The sequence below is a fragment of the Pseudopodoces humilis genome, chromosome 1 (assembly GCF_049639895.1).
Source record: "Pseudopodoces humilis isolate 2021_Gansu_Grassland_sample_001 chromosome 1, ASM4963989v1, whole genome shotgun sequence".
Classification (NCBI taxonomy): Eukaryota; Metazoa; Chordata; class Aves; order Passeriformes; family Paridae; genus Pseudopodoces; species Pseudopodoces humilis.
Genome location: NC_142200.1, coordinates 28,242,703 through 28,255,357, shown reverse-complemented (window position 1 = coordinate 28,255,357; position 12,655 = coordinate 28,242,703).

Below are 12,655 nucleotides of genomic sequence, written 5' to 3'. Positions count from 1 at the left end.
TTTTTCTTCAAGGTATGAACTTATTCTCTTGGAACTGAATCTTCTTTTACTACTTAAATCATTTATGTATATCTGGTAAATTATGACCAAATTTGTTGTTAGACTGCATTACAGTAAATTGAAATATACACTTGGTACACTACAGAATTGTTGTGCTTTTGTTCTGGTTCTATTTGGAAAAGCAGGCTTGAGTAGACATTTGTTATTTATAACTCTTCAGTTATTATTCACTGGCCTTAATATTCTGTTGCATTGTGACAATCATTATTTCCTTGGTAAAGCTTAGTTTCTTGCTTTTAGAAATTGTATGTAATTGCCCATGGTAGGTTGGAGAGAGAGGGATGACTGTCCCTAGCAAATGGTGTGAAATACTTCAGTGAAGGTCCACTGTTCTTGTCTTGGAGAACCGTAAGAATTTGGATGCTGTCTCCAGGCTGGCTTTTCTGAGTTGTTTTATTTAGAAGTTATTTTAAATATACTAGCTTGATTGGTAGTTCTAAATTAATAAAACAAAATTTCTGAAGAACTAATTCTCGAGGGACAGCTCAAGTTTCTTCACTATTTTAAGAATTAGGAAGGCATTTCTCTTTGTGCAAGAAATTCTTTCCCCCAAGAAACGCTGAAGTTGCTCTATAGTAACATGGCAATGGATTTTATCTGTTTTGAGATTTTTTTTTTTCCATTTTGAAAGAAATTTTTGAAAGAAAATTTAAAATGTCATATTTATCAAATTAAAAGACAGTCTTTCATTTTGTCTTCTGATAAAATAATTCTCAATCATGTCTGTTAGTAAACTAAGTTTGTCTGATGTTGGGATTTCCCCTTTCTCAGTGGGTTTTTGTTTGCTTTCTGGTCTCTTCAAGCAGTGGTGGGTATCTTTTAGAGATAATCATACAGAGCACTTTTTGGCAGGGCACTGTGATGCAGGACAAAATTTAAATTAGGAAGTAAATTCACTTTAGATTCATAATTAGAAGTTCTGGTCAAAATAGGTCAAATGATGTAATGAAGACACGACATAAAATGTGTTTGTCTTATGTCAATGTTACTATAGTGCGTTAGAAAGCATTTTTCAATTGTAGTGACAGATGCATCTTGCAGGGAAAATTACATTTTCCAATTACCTAGACAAATTTTGTCATTCAGCTTGCAAACAATCCTCTAGTAAAATAATTTTTGCTGTGAAACCAGTTTTGAAAACCAGAAGTTGTATTTAGTTGTCAGTATGCATCATAAGAAGTATGAGTTGTAATTACTGGTTCCCAAAGTGTACATCTGGTTTTTAGGGTGTGTAGCCTTCTGCAAATGCAGTTTTCAGGTATCACTACATGTCACTACTCTTTCTTCTGACAAGAATAAGCATTATCAAGTGAAGAAAAGTTGGGGGCCAGGACACTGGCATGAGCTATGCTCCTAGTTGTGGGTCACGGCAGTAATGCTGTTAGCAGAAGATGCTTTCCTTGCCTAGGTTTAAGTTGGTAAGGCTGTTAATAGGATTTGCTTTAATGAGGCCAATCTTGGTTGTTAGCTTGCTTTGAAGTTTTGTTTCACTTGATTTTTCTTGTTCTTGCCACCCAGTAACACAAGTCTCCCACTTGTTCCAAAATACTTTTGTAGTCTGCTGATTCCACATAGATGCAAAATTCACTTTTGGAAGTACTGTACCTTGTTTGCTGTTCCTTTTCTACTTTGTTGTAATTAAATGTCTTTAGAAACTGAAATGAAAGCAAGACAATTGACACCACTACCAGCCTAAAAACTTGTGCCAAAAGATAGTTAAAAAGGGGCAAAACATGGAGTGCAATGTGATAAGAAAAAGGCTGTTGAATTTGCATTGTAACAATTCCTCTGGTTTGTTACTTGAATGTTTTGGACAATTCACTGTACTTTTCTCTAGCACTATTTGGTGACAACCTGATGAAGAAGCTATGCAAGAAGCCCAGTTTTGAGTTTATTCAGTGTCTTCAGAATGTGGTTCAGGCTCTGCAGAGGTCGTAGCACTGAGTAGCTTTCTGTAGATAATTTACTGTAGAACCTTCTGTTAGCATCTCTCTTCACTGTGTGATCTGTTACCCATTTTTTATTTGATAAATGTTTGCTCCTTCGCCTTTTATACATTTTAATAGCACATTACTGTGCATCACTGAACAGTATGGTAAAGGTTAAATATTGACACAATGCATAAAGAGAAGTTGGTTTTCATTTAGTGTCTTTTAACAAACCTGTAACAAAATAATTAATTTATAATAAAGAAAATACAGGTTTGAAATCCAGCGGAAGGGGTGTTGCAGAGCAGAACCCTTTATTATTGAAGATTCCATGTATAATTCACCATGGGTTTTAAAAATAATTTTATGTGGGAAAAAACAAAATGACACTAGAAAGATCTTATGACATGAACTTGAAAATAAAATTGGCTTATCAAGTACTTCGTATCTGACATTATTGCAATTTGAAGTGAATGTTTTAAATAAGCTATACATAATGTTTCTTACCTGAATCAATTTGGATTAGCCACTTCAGGATACAGATATAAGTAATTTCTCACTAACGTTTTGGTGTGTAAACATAATTTCAAGACTTCTAATACTCTGTGCACCAGTCTTAAGTTACCATGCTGCAAATAAATTGAAGAAATAACTATTTTATTCTATCTATTTTTCTGTGCCTTGCCTCCTCATCCTCCACAAGTAGATGCAAAGATTTCTTTGGATGGCTGAGTGTTAACATTCAATACTTAAAAAATTTAAAAAAATCGCTGCACATAATTTATGGAATTTTAAGCTGTGTTTTTAAACTTCTCTCATAGTAAGGCAGGTTTAGAAATACATTATTATGCCAACTTAGATGACTACTTCCCAAAAAGCAGAATCCAGATCAGGTGATTATACCTAAAACTGGATTTTAGACAAACTAATGCAAAGCTGAGCAGGTCACAGATGGGGTACTTCAGCCCCAGTCTTGTGCATGGCAGAAGGTTTGGATCCCCTTGGAAATGCATAGTACTGTGTGTGCCCAAAGGCTTTCTCCTGCAGCTTTGTTTCCTCCCTGCATCTCCACCAGCCTGAGAATTTTGGAGCGGGTGCTTTCAGCTGGATTAATTAAAAGCTTCTTGTCTGAATAACGCTAGATATGTGTTTAAACTGGTGCTTTGGCTTCTAAATTTACCTTCTAGGTATGGAATATTTTTGGTAGATCACACACAGGTAGGTTTCTTCAGTGTAGATTATCAGCCCTTTGGGTCTTTGAAGGATGAACACTGAAATTTTCTGTTTGCCCTGTAGAGAAAGCTTTAGGTTTGATTTCCTGGACAGGCAAGTCTGCCTGTGTGTCTTGACTGGGATACCAGGGGTTACTGAGGACCAAAGGCCTCTGTCCAATTAGCTTTTCCTATTCCCTGGATCTGCACACTGCACATCTGATTGTATCTAGAGCATGTGAGGAAATGGTCTTGTGGGGGACTATAGCTCCAGTTTGGGAAGAGCCTGGAAAAGAACTTTTAGGTCATTAAACAAATTTCAGCATTATTTTTAATTATCTGAATGGTGTTTCTCAGAGAATTGGCTTTAGACTTGAATATATTTTAAGCTTATTAATTAAGTGTAATTCAGTAATATGTTTTTGGATTTTTTTTTGTTAAATGAATATGAGCTATTATATTTTGTCTAAATGTCAGGAAAAGATCTTCAGAGTCCACCAAACAGTGCTAACATTGTAGCTAGAAAAGAGCAGCTGCAGAAAAAGCATGTTTGTTAAAATACAGCCAATTCAATCTAAGTAGATAAGCATTAACATGGAGACAGCAAGGAGCTCTAGAAGATGAACTGCAGAGTTAGAGGGAAGGTGGTGGAAAAGCCAGTGCTGCATGAATGTAGCAGCTTTGTTAGTAGACCTGAAGTCTGGATACATTCAGCAAGGAAAAGGTGCTTATCTTGCAGTACAGCTCAGTTGATGTTGCTTAACACTTGAAATGCTGGCCTTTAAAGGATAGACCTAACATCAAACTTTGAAGTAGTCAGCCTCCCTTTAGCCCTTTAGCTTGAAAATACATACAGGATTAACTGTTAAGAGATACCAAGCTTATGCTAAGGAACAGGCACAATTATTTTCCGATCAAATGAAGGTATTTTTGATCGTGTGAATGATTGTACCACTTAAGTGTATTTATTTCCAAAATTCATGCAGTAGAGGCATAGTATTGGTCCAGCTCCTGCAAAGATTTTATTGATGTTGATTGCCAAAACTGTCAGCTTGACAAGAAATGGTAGCTGAGTCCCACTTCTGTAAGCTGTGTCTAGCTTGGAAGGGTTGCTTTTATGAGTCAGTGTGTGCTGCATTTTCCTGAGATACTTTCTGCATAGGTTACATCTTGTTCAGACTGGCCTTAAGTTCCTCCTCCTGGGTTTAGGTTGCAAAACATTATCAGTGAAGAAGTGTCACAAAGTAAATCTTACCTGGGAATGTTTTTCTTGTTTCACATTACTGAAGTGTAGGAAATAAATTTCTGAAGCATTGCTTTAATTGAAACATTATTTAAGTAACTATTTTCCTTAAGAAATAGTGCTTTAGTGAGTGACTTGCATGTGCTCTTTAGATGTTGTCATGCCATCTTTCTGCAAGTTATCCTCTGCAGCCACTTGGAGATGACACTACTGAGGTCATAGGATATAATAATAGTATGTCTTTATGTTTTTATTATCTTTTTCAGAAATTGAGGTAAGTGGAAGAGGGGGAGTGGGAAGGTTTATCTCTAACCTTTGAGTAACTGGAATTCAGGGAAATGCTTGCTTTTAAACTTTACCGAGACTTGATATGCCAAAATGTTTATAAACTGTACGCGATACATTATATTATTCTGGCTAAGTTTGCAAAAATTACCGTTGCCATTTTCAGTCATAGTTTTTTTCAGAACTATTGGATTTATCTCAAAGTAGTCTTTCCTGTGATACCTCTAAGACAATTTGTAACTATGGAGGGTCTACTCGCTTTCTAGAAGCAGTAAGATACGATTTTATAATGTTTACAAAAGTTGTCAGTAGGTTTCTGTTGATAATTATTCTGATTTGGATTCCTTCTTCAATGGTGTTTTTTGTCTGGAAGATGTGGAAAGCAGCCTGGTGACCACTATATACTCATAGGGCTAAAATACCCTTGCAATCTACCAAAAATGTGTATGTATTTTCATTCTGGAAGCAGACTTCCCTTGGAATTTCTTACATCTTTCTCTGAAGCATTTTAGTTTTGAAACGAACACAGTATTGTGAAGAGGCCACTAGTCAGTCTGAACATAAAACTTGATGCTCATGCACCATTTATGTTAATAAAAGTATGATTTCATAATGCTGAATGCTCTTAAGTGCAGTTGTCACTATTCATGCTGCTTTAGTAACTGTGGCTGATGATGTGGTGTATGTGATCACAGCATTTGACAGGACTCTTAAAGCTGTTTTGTTGCCTTTTGAGCTGTGGCCTGCTAGGTAGTGCTTGGGAGGTTATTTTGCCCTGTGTATGTCATTTCCCCAAGAAGATAATTGTCTTTTCCCTGAGATATTTTATATTTCTCTCCTGAAACACTGAGAAAATTGTTTTTCAAGAGCCAAAGTACTGGAGTACCTGTGTAAATCTGTGGTGTTTAATGAGAATTATTGGAGGTTCCTGTTCTTTGATGTACCTTAAAAAAGAATCTAAAACTGAATGTGGTTTTAAGTTACCACATCAAATGATTTAACTTCAGAGTTTATTCATAGTGATGGATGCTGACTCATTTCTTTATCATCACAGGATAAAATCTCTAACAACTGTTCTCTCAGACACACTTCTACTTGTTTCTCTTGCACCAGGTACTTTTTTTTTTCCCCCTCCCATCTCTTGCTGGATTGCTTCAATTAAGCACATACATTTTTGGCACTTCTGCTAGCTGGCTCTGAAGTGATTGTCTCTCTAGATCTATTGCCTTATTTTCTTGCTGGAGATGCAAAGATGCTGGAAATGAGTTTCTGTAGTAAAGAACCTCAGTGGAGTTTGGGAGATCTGTGTCTGTTCAGTGTCAGCTCATAGTTGCAAAACTCACTTGATGGAAAAAGAAGAATGAGAATATTTAATGTCAGTATCTTTTCTGCATTTTGTTATGATGCTGCCTTGCTTTTACTGGTGATAATGAAGATCACTGACTTTCCCCACACCTCCTACTGAAGTTAGAACAGTTGCAGTAAATCCTTAGTGACTGCATCATGGACATTGGCCAAAAATTTCTGCTTGTAAATTGCAAATTTGGTGTATCCTGAATATTGCTAGCATTCTAGAACACTTCTTTGTAAGTGAAATATTTATAAGAAAACAAAAAATAATTTTTTCATTTTGGATTTGGTGCCACTGTTCTACAATGTTTTAAGCTACCCATCTTAAAATGCAGTTAGGGGTTTATTTTTTCACCAGTTTTTGAGCTATATTGCACTAACTGTAAATTACTGTACCAGGTCATTTGTATTTCTATAACTTGACACTGGGCTCGCAAAGCAGCATGTTTAATATCAAGAAGAAACCTCCTGCTTGCTGGATCTGACATGGAGCCTGCCAGTCAGTTCTAGCATGAAGAATGGCAGGGAGCAATTGAAAACATAGGAGAGGGAATCCTCAGCAGGGAGGAGGACCCCTGCTTTTTAGAGTTCCTTTCACAGTAAAACTACATGGAATTAGATTTATGTACTTTGGAAGGCGGAAGGACTGAGTCAGCCCGGTTGGAATTTGAACTTTTGTGCTAGGGCGCTTTGATGATTCCAAGTCTGAGCTTACACTGCATCCCTTTTAACAGTCTATAAGAACTTAGTGCATTGGAGCAGTAAGTCTGCAACCTGTTGTTACTATGTGCAGGTCAGATTTTGGGTTTAGTGTGACTTCAATTCCCAACTTAAAGGTTAATTATTTTTTCTAATGGTGTTTTTAATTGAGCATTTCAGAATCTACTGTTTGATACTCTCTATGTACTCAGTTGAATGAAATTGATACATAAAAGATAATATATGCACTGCATTTTCACATGCAACAGGGCTTTGTTTTTCATCTTGCAGTTATTAGATAAGCAAGCTGGAGCTCAGGTTGTGTCTCTTTGTTCCTGCAAGGACCCTAGATCAGGATTTCCCTTTGAAATGCAGCTGCTCTCCACCTCTCTCAGCTGCTTTTCCTGTACCAAATCAAACATCAAACTTCTCGAACTGATGCCTAGAGAGGCTGACCTGGAACAGAGGCTAGACAGAGTGAGAGGAATAAAGTAGGGATTTATTAAAAGCCCTTCAAAGGATACACCTTGGGCAGTACAAGAGCCCAGCCAGGGCTCTGCCCAAGATGGATGATGGGTCACAAGTTTTCATACTTTTGTAAGTTTTGGTCCATTTACATATTGGGATTAATTGTCCAATTACAGCTTCAGGTTATGAAGTCCCATCCTCTCAGATTGCTCTCTTCAATTTGCTGTTGTTTATGCTTTTTGGGCCTGAAGCTGAAAGAGTGTCCTTGGTTCTCAGGCTGGAAAAGGATTGTTTTGTCTAACTGCCCTATGAAGAGAACTTACACCTAATATGAAGTTCAGAGTTACACACCAAGGCAGCACAGAATCTAAAGAACGTGAAAGCTAAAACTTTAAGCATCAGTACTATGTTTAGCTTTATTTGGTAAGCACACAGTTTGAAACTTGGTATTTTTTGCACTCTGCATAGCTTCTGTCAAGAAAAGAATAAAACAAGCTGTGTGGTTTCTTTCAGGTGCTGAAATAGAGATTGTTCCTGAACATTTGACCTCTCTGTGTTCAGGATGGCCAAAGGCATATCTTATTAATGCGTGTAATGTTAATTTAATGCCAACTTTGCCTTGAAGTAATGTCTTGTGGTTCCATGCTGAGGAGTGTGCTCTCAGGCGCAGTTGTAATTATGAATAAAACATGGTACAGAATGCAGTTGTATCAAAAAAGTGCAGCAGATTTTTTCAGCAAGTGAAGTGGGAGAAATGAAGGTGTTGCTAAAGCTTGGGCAGCTAGAACACAAACATCAGTAGCCTTTGACATGGAAAGCTTTTCTGAAAGCTTGGTCAGATCTGTGTTTGCTCTCTGCCAAGAAGCAATGCTCATCCTCTGTAGTGTGTGGCTTTCTCCTGGACATCACCCCGAGGGACAAAAGGCAAGTGCACCAGGCGTCCAGTGTTCTCCCCAGGGAACAGGGTTATTCATTTGAGCATGCTGTTAATTGGTTTGCAGCAGTCTTTGAATATTGTGGGGCAGGGCATGACAGTGTTGAGGCTTAGATATTTAGTAAACTCTGTCATGAGAAGTGGTTTATGTTCAGCTTTTCAAATTTGACACCAAGCTCTCCCTTACCTTTTAATAGAGATGATGCCTTATTGTGGGTGATAGGGATAACAGGCTCAGTATTGACAGATTTTGTGTCAGGGCTGCACTAATCTTGCTCCTTGACAGTTTTAGTAGAGTGGTTGATTTGTTGGTATCCTGTATTTTGCTGTTATCAGCCAAAAGCAAGGGGCACAGATGCAATTTCTGATTTAAGTCCTTTTTATGATGTTTGCTGGCTAAGCTGCCAGTGCTAATAAGCTGCTTTACTCTTAAGCTTTATCAGTTTGCTACTATTGTTGTTAAAGCCAAGGAAAGTACAAATCAGCCTTGTCACATCATTACGACGTAAAACAAATACTGGGGTTGGCACAAATACTGTGAAAAGGGCAACTCTGCCATTGCTTGGGTCTAGCTTGTTTAGAAGTAACTGTACCCAAACCTCTCTTTTCAGAATAACAAAAATTGATTGCTGAAAGTTTATCCATGCCAAGTTTCTTGTGTAGTTGTCACCACTCTTTTTTTTTTTTTTGTTCCCAGCAAAGCGTAAAACAATTACAACCACTTTTTGTGGTCTTCTTTTCTCACCCCTTTAATTTCTTTAACCTGTTTTCAGAACTTTTTTGGCTTCCTTACTAAGTATATAAATTCAAATGATGCATTGTTCTGAAATACTGCTTGAGCCATGGTGTCATTGAACTTGAAAACTGACATTTGGATCTAATTTTTTCACCTTGCAAAAGGGAACTGCAAATTATTGCTCCATTAAAAAAAAAAACCCAAACAAATAATAACCAGCAACCAAAAAACCCCACAATACAACAGCTGCACACTAGGGTTGGGAATTTTTGCTCTTGGGCAATATCTTGGCACTATGAATATCTTGGGCACTATCTGCCTGTTAATCACCCCTATCGAAAGGGGTGAGGAGGCAGAGAAGATTGTTTTCCAGGTTATTTCTGCAACTGAAGAAAACTTGACTGTCTGAAACTGGTTCCGGAAGAAACAATGAAGATCTTACATCCAGATCCTATTAGAACTTCTCACACCCCCAGTTCCCTGGGCTGTTTCTGGGATGACAAGAGAAACCAGAGGACTTGAAGCTGTTCTGTAGCTCTTGCAGAGTCAAGGTGCAGACATTTTACCTTGTTCAGTGTACGTTTGGACAAAAAAGGTGTTGCTTTCCAGTGCAATCAGTCAAAGCCAAAGTAACTGCATCCAGGTCCAGAGTTAGTTCAGATCAGGAGGTCTGTCCTGACACAGAGCTCTCTATCACCCCCAGTTACCCACCTGTAGTTTTTATTGCAGAGCTCCCTGAATGCTCCATTGAATTCCTTTTGGACACAACTAACTGAAGATGCACTTCAGGGGTGTTCCTGATATGCTCCAACCACAAATGCTTCCCTGTCTGTAGGACCAAATTAAAGCTAATTAAAGGAAAATTTCTTTGAAATGTGCATAGACTGGACAATTGTTTACACATCTGCTTTTATGGGATCACAGAACTAACAGACATAGGCAAATGGTGCTATCCTAGAGCTGTGCTTTAGGCACATGTTATTTGCTTACATTGACTCTACCAAAGACTTAATGAGGACATAGAATTTCTTAACTTCCAAAATAATTACTGAAAAAAAAGCAATTTACAAACCATGGTAACTACTAGCAGATTTTTCTACCCAAGTTCTTTAGCAGTGTGATGCTGCACAGGCTGGGAGTAAGTGGAGTATTTCTCTTCCTGCTGATGATGCAGTCAGTACCTGTAATCTTGCATGTCCTTACTTATTTGTCTTGCTTCAGTATCCTGCTGTGTCTTTTTTTAAATGAAGCTGAAGTGTCTTTAAATGTTAAAATATTTACATTTTATTTTAGAACTGTTCTGGTGCAGCACAGTGTCTTTACCTGAAGCAGTGACTAAGGTGGGGGGAGTCACAGTGGTGATAGCAGGATTAGTTCTAAGTTGTGGATGTGGTTTTGTGTGGCCTATTTCTAACATGATGCAGGGGAAAAACTCACAACCACTTTGTCCTAGAGATTTTCAGGAAACTATTCACGGGGTGTTGTAATGCCTTTGCTCTCACAGGGACTTCCAATATCCCCCTGAAAAGCATTAGGGATAAAATTGTTTGCTTATGCTTTGTTTGCTGAGCATATTGCTGAAGGCAGGCTGTCTGGGTAACAGCTATTGCCACAATGGAAACCCTCACTTAGCTTTTTTCTGTGGCTGTATGGTGGATACTTTTTGGAATTGCACTGATGGAACATGGGATCCAATAGCAATACTTCCTTGTGCCCTGCATTGTAATTTTGGTTGAGAGAGAGCAGCACAAGCAATGTCCAGGTGAGTCACACACGCACAAGCAGCTGTCTGGGATGGCCTGAGTGCCTGTTCTGTGTTCTATCTATAACAGACCACTTTGGGGAAGGTGGACTGGACCTGCCTAGAAACCTCTTTTTTTAAAAATAAATCAGTCAAAGAAAAGCTGAGTAACCATTGGCTTTTACATCCTGACCATTGGCCAAAGTACCATTTCTCCACCTAAGTAATTTCCTTGTTATTCTGAGAGTTGCAAGATTGGGTCCTAGAAAAGACAACAAATTACTTAAGGTATTTTGACAAATTGTCACTTAACACAAGGGAGTGCATTTATATAGTGCAGAACTTGTTCAGAAACTTGTTCAGAAACTTTCTACTGTCTCTCTGTCACGTTAAATGTTCACAATAACAATGATTGTAATCTTTCTTCAGTCTGATTCAATCTTCATCACACTTGTACAAGCTACATTTTGACAGGCAATCATTAATGTTTATGAAGCATGTTGAGAATGAAAAAGATGACCGGTAATATGAGAAGCTAAGCTGTATTTGACTGTTCTTGTGCCCAGTTGCTTGAAGTACAATTGTGTGTGCTCATAACAAGGGTTAGCTTGGAAACCAGCCATCTAATTATTCCTGTGTCACAAAAATCACTAATCAAGCATTCATTGATCATGCAAAGTGGGAAACTTCATCAAGCAGGTTTCACAGCCATATTTTAAAAACGTTGGGCACCTTCCAGAGATCAGATTGATCGTCCTGTGATAATGCAAAGCAGGCAGCAATCATACCTCCCTGATGGAGGGTGAAATGCCTACAGCTGTAGGAAGCAAGTTGCCACCTTTTGCCAGGCAAAGAGAGTGAAGTTGGGAAGGGAGCAGGGGGAAAGAGGGATGGCTTTGGGGGTGCAGGATTCAAAATAGAGTCTGGGTTTGTTCCTACCTGCACAGTATTAATGGGTACAATTTAAAGATAACATCCTCCCCTACAGCTGTCTTCCTTCCTTTTTAATATCCATTTGCAATGTGTCACAAAGTGTTTCAGTCAGGGAACTGATGAGGTGCCCTTTCCGTTTAATTTTTTTCCCAGCTGATGTGGCCCATCTGTTAGGTGTGACTCAAAGTGGCAAACAGATGTTGAATTAATTGTAGAAGTGTCTGTTACCCACCAGGATTAAAAGTGTTGGGCCCCCAAAGATGCTGGGCTAGGGTGAAACTTGGATTAAGCAGAACAAGCAGTATTTTTGCTTCTCTCAAATGGAGCTGATGCAAATACAGGGGATGAATTTCAATCCCATATTTGATTGTGGCAGTTGGTGAGTGTCCTGCTGCTGCTATATTTTCAGGGAAGAGTGGTCTGGGTTTTTTTTAAGTTCTGAGTTCCTATGTCATAGCCCCTGCCCTCCAGCCTACTCCAGCAAAAGAAACACACACAGTTAAGGCTCAGTGGCTTAGTTTAGTAATGCAGCTCTGGATGTGACAGTGGTGAATCTTTATGCCTGCATGAAAAATCTTTTTAGTTATCACAATCTTTTTGAACCTATAGAAGATTTTCTGTGATTCCTACTTGGGCCAGTGAAGGGTGGCAATCACTGTAAGGCAGCAACAGCCAGGGCAGCAAGTACAAAGACATTCTGAAAACAACCACCCCAATTTTGAGAGGCTTCACTTTGAAATGGAGTTGGAACACTCCAGTTTGTCTGGTCATGCAGAGTCTTACACAGATTTACTGTTCTTATTGGTTACTCTTGATAATTGGCAAATTCAAAGCAAATAGTTAATTCCGGATCATTAATTTCAACTTCCTAAAATGCAGGTTCTTTCATTTGAAGAGGCTTAGTCAAATGTTTCATTAAATCTGACAAGTTTATAGGCCCTGACTTTTCAAAGCTTTAGTTTTACCTTAAGTGTCCTCAAACATCCAGGTCTTAATTTATATAAGTATCTGAGGGGCTGATGAGTGATACTGATCACTGAAGATGCTTAGATAGTGGCCAGTCTGAA